The sequence below is a fragment of the Saimiri boliviensis genome, chromosome 9 (assembly GCF_048565385.1).
Source record: "Saimiri boliviensis isolate mSaiBol1 chromosome 9, mSaiBol1.pri, whole genome shotgun sequence".
Taxonomy (NCBI): Eukaryota; Metazoa; Chordata; class Mammalia; order Primates; family Cebidae; genus Saimiri; species Saimiri boliviensis.
In genome coordinates, this window is record NC_133457.1 from 17,755,842 (window position 1) to 17,768,560 (window position 12,719).

A 12,719-nucleotide genomic window follows, 5' to 3' on the forward strand; every position below is an offset into this window, starting at 1 on the left:
GAAGAGTGTGAATTGGTAGGTAAAATCCTAACCTTCTCAATGTCCAGTGGGAGAGTTCTGAGGTATGTTCAATATGCTTTCTTAGAATGTCTCTAGTGGAATTGAATTCCCGTTGCCTACAAAGATAGCTGGCTTATTTATACTTTTTATTGGTTCTTTTTCTTATTCTGTCTCCCTTCCTTGGCTGCCTGAATTTACATCCCAAATAAACCACCTCCACCCAAGTCCTTATGTCAAGGCTGGCTTTGTGGGGAGCCCAAAGAAACTTAACCACTCAATTTTCCAAATAATAACTACACTAGACACCAGGACTATAACACTAAACAATATAGGTATATTCTCTCTGGAAGATGATAGAAAAGAAATTTAACATTTTATTGTAATTACTATCATATTATTCTCATTGGCATTCTTGGCGTCAATTAAGATAAGGAGAATGATTGGTTACATAGGTTTACTTCACATAATATAGATATTGGCTAGAAAAGAAATTTAACTCTCAGACCACAGTGGAATAAAAATATAAATCAATACAAAGGAGATTTCTCAAAACCACTCAATTACCTGAAAATTAAACAACTTGCTCCTCAATGACTTTTGGGCAAATAACAAAATTAAGACAGAAATCAAAAAAGTATTTGAAATAACTGAAAACAGAGTAACAACATACCAAAATCTCTAGAATGCAGCAAAAGCAGTGCTAACAGGAAAGTTTATAGTGCTAAATACCAACATTAGAAAGTTAGGAAGGTCTCAAATTAATTATCTAATCACACCTAGAGGAAACTAGATAAACAATGATAAACTAACCCCAAAGCTAGCAGAAGAAAATAAATAACTAAAATTAGAGCAGAATTTAATGAAGTTGAGACCCATCCAAGAATCAATGGAATATCCACATAAAAGATCAATGTAACCAAAAGTTGGTTATTTGAAAAAATAAGCAAGGTTGATAGACTGCTAGCTAGATTAACAAAGAAAAAGAGGAGATTCAAATAAATATAATCAGAAAAGACAAGATCACATTACAACCAATCTCTTGAGAGACTACTATGAACATCTCTATTCACAGAAAATCTAAAGAAAATGGAAAACTTTCTGGAAATGCAAAACCTCCCAAGATTTAACCAGGAAGATATTAAAACCCTAAGCAGAACAATATTGAGTTCTGAAATTCAATCAGTAATAAAAAATTCTGCCAACCAAAAAAAGCCTCAGGCAAGATGGATACACAGCTGAATTCTACAAGATATAGAAAGAAGAGCTGGTACCAATATTACTGAAACTCTTTCAAAAAATCAAGGAAGAAGAAGTCCTTCATAATTCATTCTATGAATTCAGCATCACCCTGATACCAAAAACTGGCAAAGACCCAACAAATAAAGAAAATGAGAGACCAATATCCCTGATTAACATAGACACAAAAATCCTCAACAAAATACTAGCAAACCAAATCTAGCAGCGCATCAAAAAGTTAACTCACCATGATCAAGTAGACATCATTCCTGGGATGCTAGGTTAGTTCATCATACATAAATTAATAAATGCAATTCACCACATAAACAGAATTGAAGAAAAAATTACATATCATTTCAATAGACATGAAAAAAGCTTTTAATAAAATCTAACATCTCCTCATGATAAAAACCCTCAACATCTCCTCATGATAAAAACCCTCATCAAAGGAAAATACCTTAAAATAATGAGATCCATCTATGACAAAGCTACAGCCAACAACATACTAAATGGGCAAAAGCTGGAACCATTCCCTTTAAGAACTAGACTAAGACAAGAATGCCCAGTCTCACCACTCCTATTCAAAATAATTCCAAAAGTGCCAGCCAGAGCAATCAAGCAAGAGAAAGAAATAAAAGGCTTCCAAATAGGAAAAGAAGAATTCAAACTATCTCTCTTCATGGATGATATAATTCTATACCTACAGAACCTGAAAGACTCTGCCAAAAGGATCCTGGAATAAATGACTTCAGTATAGTTTCAGGATACAAAGTCAATGTACAAAAATCCATAACATTTCTATAAACCAATAACATTCAAGCTGAGAGCCAAATCAAGAACACAATCCCATTTACAGTAGCCACAGGCAAAAAAAAGTAAATATCCAAGAATACAGCTAACTAAGGAGGTGAAAAATCTCTACAAACAGAACCACAATACTGTTGAGAGGAATCATAGATAACATAAATAAATGGAAAAACATTTCATACTCATTGATTCAAATTATCAATATTATTTAAATGGCTGTACTGCCTAAAGAAATATACAGGTTCAAACTATTCCCATCAAACTACCAACATCATTTTTCACAGAATCAGAGAAAAAAAAAAAAAAAACTATTCTAAAACTCATATGGAACCAAAAAAGAGCCTGAAAAGCCAAAGCAATTCTAAACAAAAATAAAAAAAGCTGGAGGCATCTCATTACCCAACTTCAAACTACATTGTAAAACTACAGTAACGAAAACAGCATAGTACCAGTATAAAAATAGACACATAGATTAATGGAATAGAATAGAGAACCTGGAAATAAAGCCACACACCTACAGCCATCTAATCTTTGACAAAGGCAATAAAAACAAGCCCTGAGGAAAGGACTCCCTACTCAATAAATAGTGCTGTGGTAGCTGGCTAGCCATACGTAGAAGAGTTAAACTGGACTTCTGCCTTTTACCATACACAAAAATTAAATCAAGATGGATTAAAGATTTTATTTTAAGACCTCAAACTATAAGAATCCTAGAAGAAAACTTAGGGAACACCATTCTGGACATTGGCCTTGGTAAAGAATTTATGATTCAGTCCTCAAAAGCAATTTCAACAAAAACAAAAATTGACAAATTGGGGCCTAATTAACTGAAAGAGCTTCTGCACAGCAAAAGAAACTATCAACAGAGTGAACAAGCAGCCTATAGAATGGGAGAAAATATTTAAAACTATGCATCTGATAAAGGTCTAAAATCCAGAATCTATAAAGAACTTAAACAATTGAACACAAAAAACAAATAACACCACAATATCACCATTAAAAAGAGGGTGTGATGGTTACTATTAGGTGTCAATTTGATTGGATTGAAAAATGCCCAGATGGCTGGTAAAGAATTGTTTCTGGATGCGTCTGTGAGAGTGTTGCTAGAGGAGACTAACATTTCAGTCAGCAGAGTGGGAACAGAAGACCCACCCTCAATGAAGCTGAGCACTACCTAATCAGCTGCAAGCGCAGCTAGACCAAAGCAGGTGGAAGAATGTAGGTTGCCCTTGCTTGCTCAGACTTCTGGCTTGCTTCTTTATCCCGTGTGCTGGATGCTTATCCCATACTGGATCCTTCTGCTCTTCCTGCCCTTAAACATCAGACTCCAGGTTCTTCAGTCTTTGGACTCTGGGACTTGCATCATGACTTGCTGGGGGTGGCACTGTTGGCTTCCCTGATTTTGAGGCTTTCAGATTCAGACTGAGACACTATCAGCTTCTCTCTTCCCCAGCTTGCAGATGACCTGTCATGGGACTTCATCTTGCAATTGTGTCAGTCAATTATCCCTAATAAACTCCTATAGGATATATATATATACACACACACACACACACACACAGACACACACACACACACACACATACATCCTATTAGCTCTGTCCCTCTGGAGAACCCTGACTAGCACAGTGGGCAAAAGACATAAACAGACACTTCTTAAAATAAAACATACAAACAACCAACAAACATATGATGAAATGCTCCACATCACTAATCATCAGAGAACTGCAATTCAAAACCACAATGATATACCATCTCACACATGTCAGAATGGCTATTATTAACAAGTCAAAGACAACAGATGCTGGCAAGGCCTCAGAGTAAAGGGAACACTTGCATACTGTTGGTAATAGTGTAAATTATTTCAATCATTGTGGAAAGCAGTTTGGAGATTTCTCAGAGACCTTAAAACAGAACTACCATTTGATCCAACAATTCCATTACTGGGCATATATCCAAAAGAAAATAAACTGTTCTACCAAAAAGACATATGCACTCATATGTTCATCATAGCACTATTAATAATAGCAAAGGCGGCCAGGCATAGTGGCTTACGCCTGTAATCCCAGCACTATGGGAGGCCAAGGTGGGTGGATCACCTGAAATCAGGAGTTTGAGACCAACCTGACCTACATGGAGAAACCCTGTCTCTACTAAAAATACAAAATTAGCTAGTGTGGTGTCACAGGCCTGTAAGCTCAGCTACTTTGGAGGCTGAGGCAGGAGAATTGCTTGAACCCAGGAGGCGGAGGTTGCAGTGAGCCCAGGTTGCACCATTGCACTCCAGCCTGGGTGACAGAATGAGACTGTGTCTCAAATATAAAATAAAATAAAAACAAAATTAAAAAACAATAGCAAAGGCATAGAATCAATCTAGGTATCCATCAACAATGGATTAGATAAAGAAAATGTGGCACATATGCACCGTGGAATACCATGTAGCCATAAAAAAGAATGAAATCATGTCTCTCACAGCAACATGAATGCAGCTAGAGGCCAATATCCTAAGCTAAGTAATGCAGGAACAGAAAATTAAAAACCACATATTCTCATCTATAATTGGGAGCTAAACATTGGGTATTCCTGGAGATAAAGATGGCAAAAATAGACACTAGCAACTACTAGCGGGAAGATAGAAAGAGGGGGTCAAGGATTGAAAAACCAAGTAATGGGTACTATGATCACTACCTGGGAGATGGGATTGATATACCCCAAACCTCAGTATCATACAATATACCCATGTAAGAAATCTGTGCATGTACTCTCTGAATCTAAAATAAAAGTTAAAATTATTCTTTAAAAAAGAAGAAAGGGCAGACAGAATGAACTATGCCTTCAGGTTCATAAAAATAAATTTTCTTTTTTCAAACGTGGAAAAAATATTTTAACTATTTAATTTATTTATGTGTATTTATGTTTTCCTTGGGCATACATTATAGAATCAGAGTTTGGGTCCCACTCAAAACCTTTGTTCCCAATTCTAAGAATAAATCAACTCTGGCAGTGTTATAAATGAATTCAGGCCCAGCTTGTCTCTTAGCCCATCTTCTTCTCATCCAATTTGTTGTCCATCTGCAGATTCAATTTTCAGTGAAATTTGTGGCACAAATTCTAATCTTCAGCAAAAGAAATTTAAATAGCTCTTGCCGAGTACTTTGGGATTCAGAAGATTACCTCTGATCTTGGGTCTCACAAATCACAAGGCTTTGGTCTTAATCCTGAGACATGGGTGCCCACTGTGAATCATCTTCTAACAACCAAGCTTGTTCATCATCCCTGGCCAACAGCTAATGTATGCATTGTTTTCCAACCCAAATGGCTGCAACAAAAAGGAAGTGCATTTATCCAGGCAACTAAAGAGTCCAGAGGTAATGTTGTTCTTAGGTATCACACAATCCAAGGTTTACTATATCCTTAGAGTTTGTCTTCATTTCTCTGCAGGTTTCCAATTCTGCCCATCTTCTTCTGTTAGTCTTTTCCTTAAAATGGTTTCCTTCATGGTATCAAAACTGGCTACAATAGTGCCAAAGAAGGGACAGAGCATCTGCATTGCAGCCATCTTAGTAAAAGTCCTGACATTCACTATGGCCCTACCAGAGGGAGGGCAGAAGGAGGGGGTCAAGGATTGAAAAACCAAGTCATGGGTACTATGGTCACTACCTGGGAGACAGGATCAATCATACTCCAAACATCAGCTTAGGTTATGGACTATATGCAATTTCGCTTTGATTCTGTTTCTTTAGCTTTTTGTCTTAGTTATCTGCCTTCTTACCCCTGCTATTTAGCACTGGATCTTATCTTGTTCTTTCCAACTCTCTGCTCAGGATCTGGGTCCTGGGTCTACTGGTTAACTTTCCTAAAGGCAATTGTCTGGGTTTTTGACCATCAAACATCACTTGATTTCATCTTGACTCTGCCGCACAAATCTCCCAGGATGTCCTCTTGAAGCCCCAGTGCTTCCATTTTCTTTTACCATACTGTTTTGGCTACCCTGACTTGCTTGTTGGACTGATACCACTCAGCTCATGTGGCTAAGTCTGTTCACAGGCCAAGTGTCAGGTCTAGCTCCAGCTCCACTCTGTCTATTCTACCTGTCAGAGTTTGTCAAGTGCTGCTGGGCCAAACCTAAGGTACGTTAATTTTTTTTTTAATTCTCAAAACTATAGATTTAGAAAGAGGTAGAAATCTAATGAAAAGATAAAGAAAGCTACTCAAAATAATTTACAGATATTATTCTGAAAAATTTTAATTTAGATTTTTTTCTGGAAAGAACAATAGGAATTATAGAGTGATTTAAGAAAAGTAATTTTATTATTTACTAGTGACATTTTGAGCAAAGTATTTTCAAACAAATATGTTTAAGGTGGTAAAAGCAGAATGCTGCTGAATAACCTTTCAGATTCATAACAAATAGAACAGGGTTTAGAATAGGTTTAAATCATTTGCACATAGCTCATCTGTTTATTCAAGTCCATACTTCTAAAGCATTTGAAAACAGCTTGTTCTTTTTTTAACATCTTAAACATCTCATCTGCAGACTCATTTATTACATTAAGCTGCTTTAAAATATTTTTACCCCCTTTCAAATGGTTCAAAAATAAATTTTACCCCATGTCCCTTCTGGCTTACTATAAATTATAAATTGGCCAAAGCCAAAATGATAATATTTTATGGTACCAAGAACTAGCCTTTGGAAGCAGAATTGTGTGAGTGGCTGAAGTACACTAAGCAGTCAGTCTTCCAGTCCTGAGGATTGCGTCTTCCCACAGAGGTAAGTAGTTCCTCCTAAAATCTTGCTGTCTTATATATTTTATTAAAAGTAAAAAGGCCAAAAATAAAAGTTCCACCAGACTCAAAAATAATGTACTATAGTGATCGGCTCTTTCAAAACAGTGCAATCCTTTCCTTCCACGTTGCTCACATTGATTGATAAAGTGCTAATTAAACTAATTTGGCATCTGTGATTACACATTTGTTTAAGTTCCTTCTTAATCTGATATATCTGTACCAAGAACAAAACATGGTCTTTCTCAGAAAAAAATAAAGAGAAACAGAATTTTAGTTCCCCCTAAATCTTGAAGATTTTCAAATGCAACCATACATCTGAAAGATTTTCAAAGGTATTTCTAAAAATTATTTTACTGCTGAAATATGCATATAAACATCTTCTATTGGCTCCCAAGGATAAAAATATGTATCTTTTAAAAATAATGTACTAGGCTGCACATGGTGGCTCACGCCCGTAATGCCAGCACTTTAGGAGGCCAAGGCAGGTAGATCACTTGAGGCCAGGAGTTCAGGCACTCAGTCCCTAGTGCTCCTCATTATCTCCCTGACATAAACCAAGAATTCATTGCTATTTATATTAGCAGTGGTTTTCTTTTGGCATATAAATATTTTTCTATATTCATGGCTTTTGTGTGGTTTGTTTCACTTTGTTTTGTTTTGTTTTTAAGAGAAGGGTCTTACTCTGTTGCCCAAGCTGTAGTATAGTGGTACAATTATAGCTCACTGCAGTCTTGTACTCTAGACTCAAGTAATCCTCTTGCCTCAGCCTCCCAAGTAGCTGGGATTACAGGAATTCAAGACTAGCTTGGCCCAGACCCAGGAGTTGGAGACCAGCCTGGCCAGCGTGGTGAAACCCCATGTCTACTAAAAAAAAAAAAAATACAAAAATTAGCCAGGTCTGGTGACACACACCTATAATTCCAACTACTCCAGAGGCTGAGGCATGAGAATCACTTAAGCCTGGAAGCAGAGGTTTCAGTGAGCCAAGACCATGCCACTGCCCTCCCACCTGGGCAACAGAGCGAGACCCTATCTCAAATAAAATAAAATCAGCAGTCTTAACTGATGATAAAAGTCAGCCACATTTCCTAAGACTGAGAAGCAAGTAAGAGAATAAATGCAATGTCAATACTACTCAATGCTGGCTGAACAGACACTATGATAACTTCCAAATAATTTCTCCTGTCACATGACATGGCCATTTTCTTTCTTCCTTTCTTTCTTTTTTTTTTTTTTTTTTCTGAGACAGGGTCTTGCTCCATCACCCAGGCTAGAGTGCAGAGTGCAGTGGCACAGTCATGACTAACTGCTGTCTCGAACTCCTGGGCCCCAGTGATCTTCCCACCTCAGCCTTCTGAATAGCTAGGACTGCAGGTACATGCCAGCACAGTCAGCTAATTTTTGTAGAAATGGGATTTTGCCATGTTTCCCAAGCTGATCTTGAACTCCTGGGCTCAAGCAATCTGCCTACCTTGGCATCCCAAAGTGCTGGGATTACAGGTGTGAGCCACTGCACCAAGCAGACCTGGTTATTTTATAAGGAAATAAAATATTTAATTGGTAAACAAGCTTTTTATGCTTCCCCATTTTCACTTCTAAGAAAAAATATTAATATGATACAGGACAGGTGAGTCTGAAAATTGGCGCTTAGCCCAAGAGAGTTCTTGGCATACCCAGGAAAGGATTTAAGGATGAGGCAGTGGTGTGAGAGAGCAATCTTTTATTGAATGGTTCTGCTCCTTGCGGAGTAGGACTAACTCATAGTCAGGGTGCCCAGGGTTGGCAACGTATGGGCTGCTGGTGACTGCATTTATACCCACTTATACTCACTTTTAATTACATGCAAACTAAGGAGCAGGTTAGTGCAATTTGAGAGGTGGGTTATTTTGAACTTTTTTTTTTTTTGATAGTTTGAGTACCAATAAGTCTTTATTTATTCATTGTATTTTCCCAGGGAAAGGAGAAGGGAAGGGAAGAGTCAGCATGTGTTAATAAATGATTAGAAAATTGGAAAGGAAATACCCAGTACAGCAAAATCAACCATCAAATAAACACACCCCAGTGATGGGGTCACCAAAGCCCAAAGGGGCTCAATCTCCTGCAGTTTAGGAATGAGGGAAAGGGATCAGGAAAAGAACAGACAGGTACAGGCTTTCCTACCCTCCCTCCCATAAATTCAAGATTTTACACAAAGCTTTTGTTTCTAGCAGTAAACATGGAGTTACATTCGTTCGTCTCCTATTAAACAATCTTGTGGCCACTTTGACATAAGTTTCTAGCACCTGCATAAAAGTTCCTGAGTGACTTGGATATACATTCATATTCCCTTTCTTGGCCTCCTGACCCCACTTTCTACATGGAAGGCCCCCAATTGCATCTCTCTACTTTAGGATTAAAAATTAAGTAGGTTTGATCCATCTAAAATACAGCAGTGTCTTTTTTTTTTTTTTTTTTTTTTTTTTTTTTTTGAGACGGAGTCTTGCTCTGTCACCCAGGCTGAAGTGCAGTGGCGCGATCTCAACTTAACTGCAACCTCTACCTCCCAGTTTCAAGTGATTCCCCTGCCTCTGCCTCCCGAATAGCTGGAATTACAGGCACACACCATCATGCCTGGCTAATTTTTTGTATTTTAGTAGAGATGGGGTTTCACTGTGTTGGCCAGGATGGTCTTGAACTCCTGACCTCGTGATCCACCTACCTCGGCAGCCCAAAGTACTGGGACTACAGGCGTGAGGCACCACACCTGGCCTACAGCAGCGTCTTAAGTGTTTGTCATGAATACATCAAGAAATGGTTGGCCGGACATGGTGGCTCACCAAAACAAATGTATTGGTCTTGATTCAGGAGGTTGGAACAAGGAATGGAGGGTTTCTAGCTTCTTTCGGATTTTTGCATACATTGTTTAAAAGTTGTGGAGACACTCTAAGCATTAAATGTGTGAGCGTGGGTGTGTAGGTTTTCTTTTGGGGGTGAACAGAAAAGAGGGCAGGGTGGAAGACACGTTTTTGGGACAGAAGATCTGATCTGATAGGTAAAGAAGAATACAAAAGAAAGGATGGTTTGAGATCCCCACTTTAAGAAGAGGGCCCCCCAAACTAATGTTTCAGATCTTTTTGCCTGGAGCAGAACCTTCTGTCAAAGATGCTTTGGCTATTTTTCTCTCAATACAAAAAGAAGTTTGTAAACAAAACCCCAAAGAACAGGGAGAAAGACCAATACATTATATTTACACAAACTAGGCCACCTAGCAATCACCAAAGTAGTGAAGTCCTACAAAGCCCAGACAAATACAATAACTAGAGGGGGGCAGCATTTAGGGGAGACAAGAACCCAGGATCAGACACACACCACCCAATGTGTTCTATTGCATTTGTCCCGTTTCAACACAGTGAGGTAGGTTTGCGGTGATCTCACAGCATGTAAACGAAACCCCCTTTTCTCCTTTAGCTACCGTGACACTACTAATCACTACTGCAGCAGGGCAGGACACCGGCCCCAGGCACCACAAAGCCCTGCTCGTGTGTCTTCCTGGAACCCAAGAATTCTGACAGGTGAAGGATTTTAGACCTTTCTTCATGTAGCCATCCCTTGACAGCACAGGATTCAGTACAGGGGTACTGGTCTTAAAACTTATCCTTACCAACTCCGGTTTTATGAACACACACACCCTGTTGTGCATGGTAGTCCTCATCTAATGTGGTGAAGAATGGATCTGGGATGTAAAGCACGTCCTGTGCCCTAGGATTAGACAACCCTCACCTAATCTTGGCTTCCTCTCTGGGCCTTTCACCTGGCCCAGCCTCTCCTAGCCTCTGCACCGCCATTTCCTGTTTAGAGTAATTTCTAATCTTCCAGTAGGAGGCAATCAAGTCATGGGGCAACCCAGTTAAAACCTAGTCTCCCATAAAACATTTTCAAGGCAGAGGGGGTTTCAAGAGGACACGATGGCAGAAAAGCCAGCTCTCATTGGCAAAAATGAGGTAGTTCAATAGGCTGTGCACTCCAAATAGTTGCTCTCCACGGTGGCAAAAACAACAAAAAGTATTCCTGCTGTGCAGACCTGGAGCTGCTGCCGACTTATCCCTGAGATTGCTCATGTACCTGAGAATACAGTGCAGGAAATGAGGGCCTTAGATTAAAATATACAAAAATACAAAGCCAGAATATTTATATTAAGGAAAAAAAAGTTAAAATGCACAAGATACGTCATTCGCACACAGCTAGTGCAGTCGGCATCCTGGAGAAAGTGGGACCCAAGGTGCAGTATCCAAGGGAGCAAATAAATAAAATCACATTGACCCAGAATGGGGCGGAGTGAGTGTAGGAGCAGCAGGTCTGCAGCTATTCCCCCAAACACCCTTTTGGCCGTCATCACTACCCACTGCTTGGGACAGTTGCCAGCACCCTATCCCAAAAGTGGGTATGAGGATATAAGATGTGGGAAAAAAAAACTGCCTTATTCCTGAGAGATTCCCTTCCACAGAATGTAGTGGCTTGGCTCCATGAATCTGGTCTTATACTTAAATCATTTCACTCTGGCATGGGAATTATTATTATAAATCCTTCTTTAAAAGGAAAACAACTTCCCTAACCAGGCCACTTTCAAAAGCCAGAAATTCTGGGGATGGAGCCTCAGATAAAGCGTGCAGGTTGTAGGGTGATTCCCTCCTCCTGGTCGCCCCCAGAACCCTCAATTGCATTTGGACAGAGCATGGATGGAGTTTCTTTGACTCACCCTTTCCCCCAACCTAGAGGGAAGAAAGGGTGATGGTGTGAACCCCAGCCTGAGATATATAGCAGTGCCAACTAGCCCCAATGCACCCTATTCCCACTTTCTCCACTCTGCCTGCTCCTCGAAACTTCCTGATAGCAAAAGAATAGCCCCCACCCATTGGGGTTCAATTCTGGGCCTCCGGGAGCAGGGCAGGGCTGTGGATTTCTTCTTCTTCCTCCCGAAAGTATGTTGGCTTTCCCTGTGCGCTAGGGGCCTGCTGGGCCTTCAGTGGACATGAGGCTACCATATGGCTGATGCTCTGGCAGAAGTGGCACTTCTTGGGCTGGGGTGGCAGCTTGCATTCCTTGGCATGATGGTCTAGACCTCCACAGTTGTAGCACCTGTCTCCTTTTGATCTGTGCTTCTGCATGTTCTTCCCCTTTGGCCGCCTCTCACTCCCAATACAGAACACCCCACCAGGTCCAGTGACACGGATGGATTCCAGACCCTTGGCTGACTTCTTAAAGGTGAACTCCACAGCCTCACCCTCCTTCAAGCTCCGGAAGCCCTCCATGTGCAGCTTACTCTGGTGCACAAAGACGTCCACTGGGGGGTCGAGCGCGACCCCGGCGCGGGCGGTCATGGACAGGAAGCCGAACCCCATGCGCACGTTGAACCACTTACAGATGCCTGCACCGTGCAGCAGCTGAGGCTCGTCCGCCGCCCGGGCCACGTCCTCTGGCGCCTCCTCGGGCGCCTCTTCTGCCGCCTTGGCGCAGCCACCTGCAAACTGTTGGTTGGACACGGAGCCCATGGTAGTCGGCTGAGCCCGTGGCCCCGGGCCCCTGGTCGGGCGGCTGCTGGCCCCAGAGAAGTCTGGCCCCAGAGAAGTCCGAAGGCAAAGAGGTGGTTCGGAGAAGAGGCTGCTACATCTTCCCCCGCACCTATTTTGAACTTTCTAGGAAAGGGAAGTAACCTCCAGGTTGTTGCAATGGCATTTGCAAACTGTCATGGTGCTGGTCTTATGCTAATGAGCTATAAGGGCCACTAGGCATCATTTTTATCACCATCTGCTGGTTTCTTTACTTTATCCTGTCTGGACCAGATCCTGTTTTGGTCAGCAGGGTTGTGACCAGAATACAAGTCCTGCTGCTCTCCTACCTCTAATGCATTT

At 40.6% G+C, this 12,719-nt stretch overlaps 1 pseudogene; it reads right to left on the reverse strand.

The window, feature by feature from the left end:
• Positions 1-11,729: 11,729 nt before the first annotated feature.
• On the reverse strand, positions 11,730-12,359 carry LOC120368342 (protein lin-28 homolog A pseudogene; annotated as a pseudogene).
• Between the last annotated feature and the right edge of the window lie 360 nt (positions 12,360-12,719).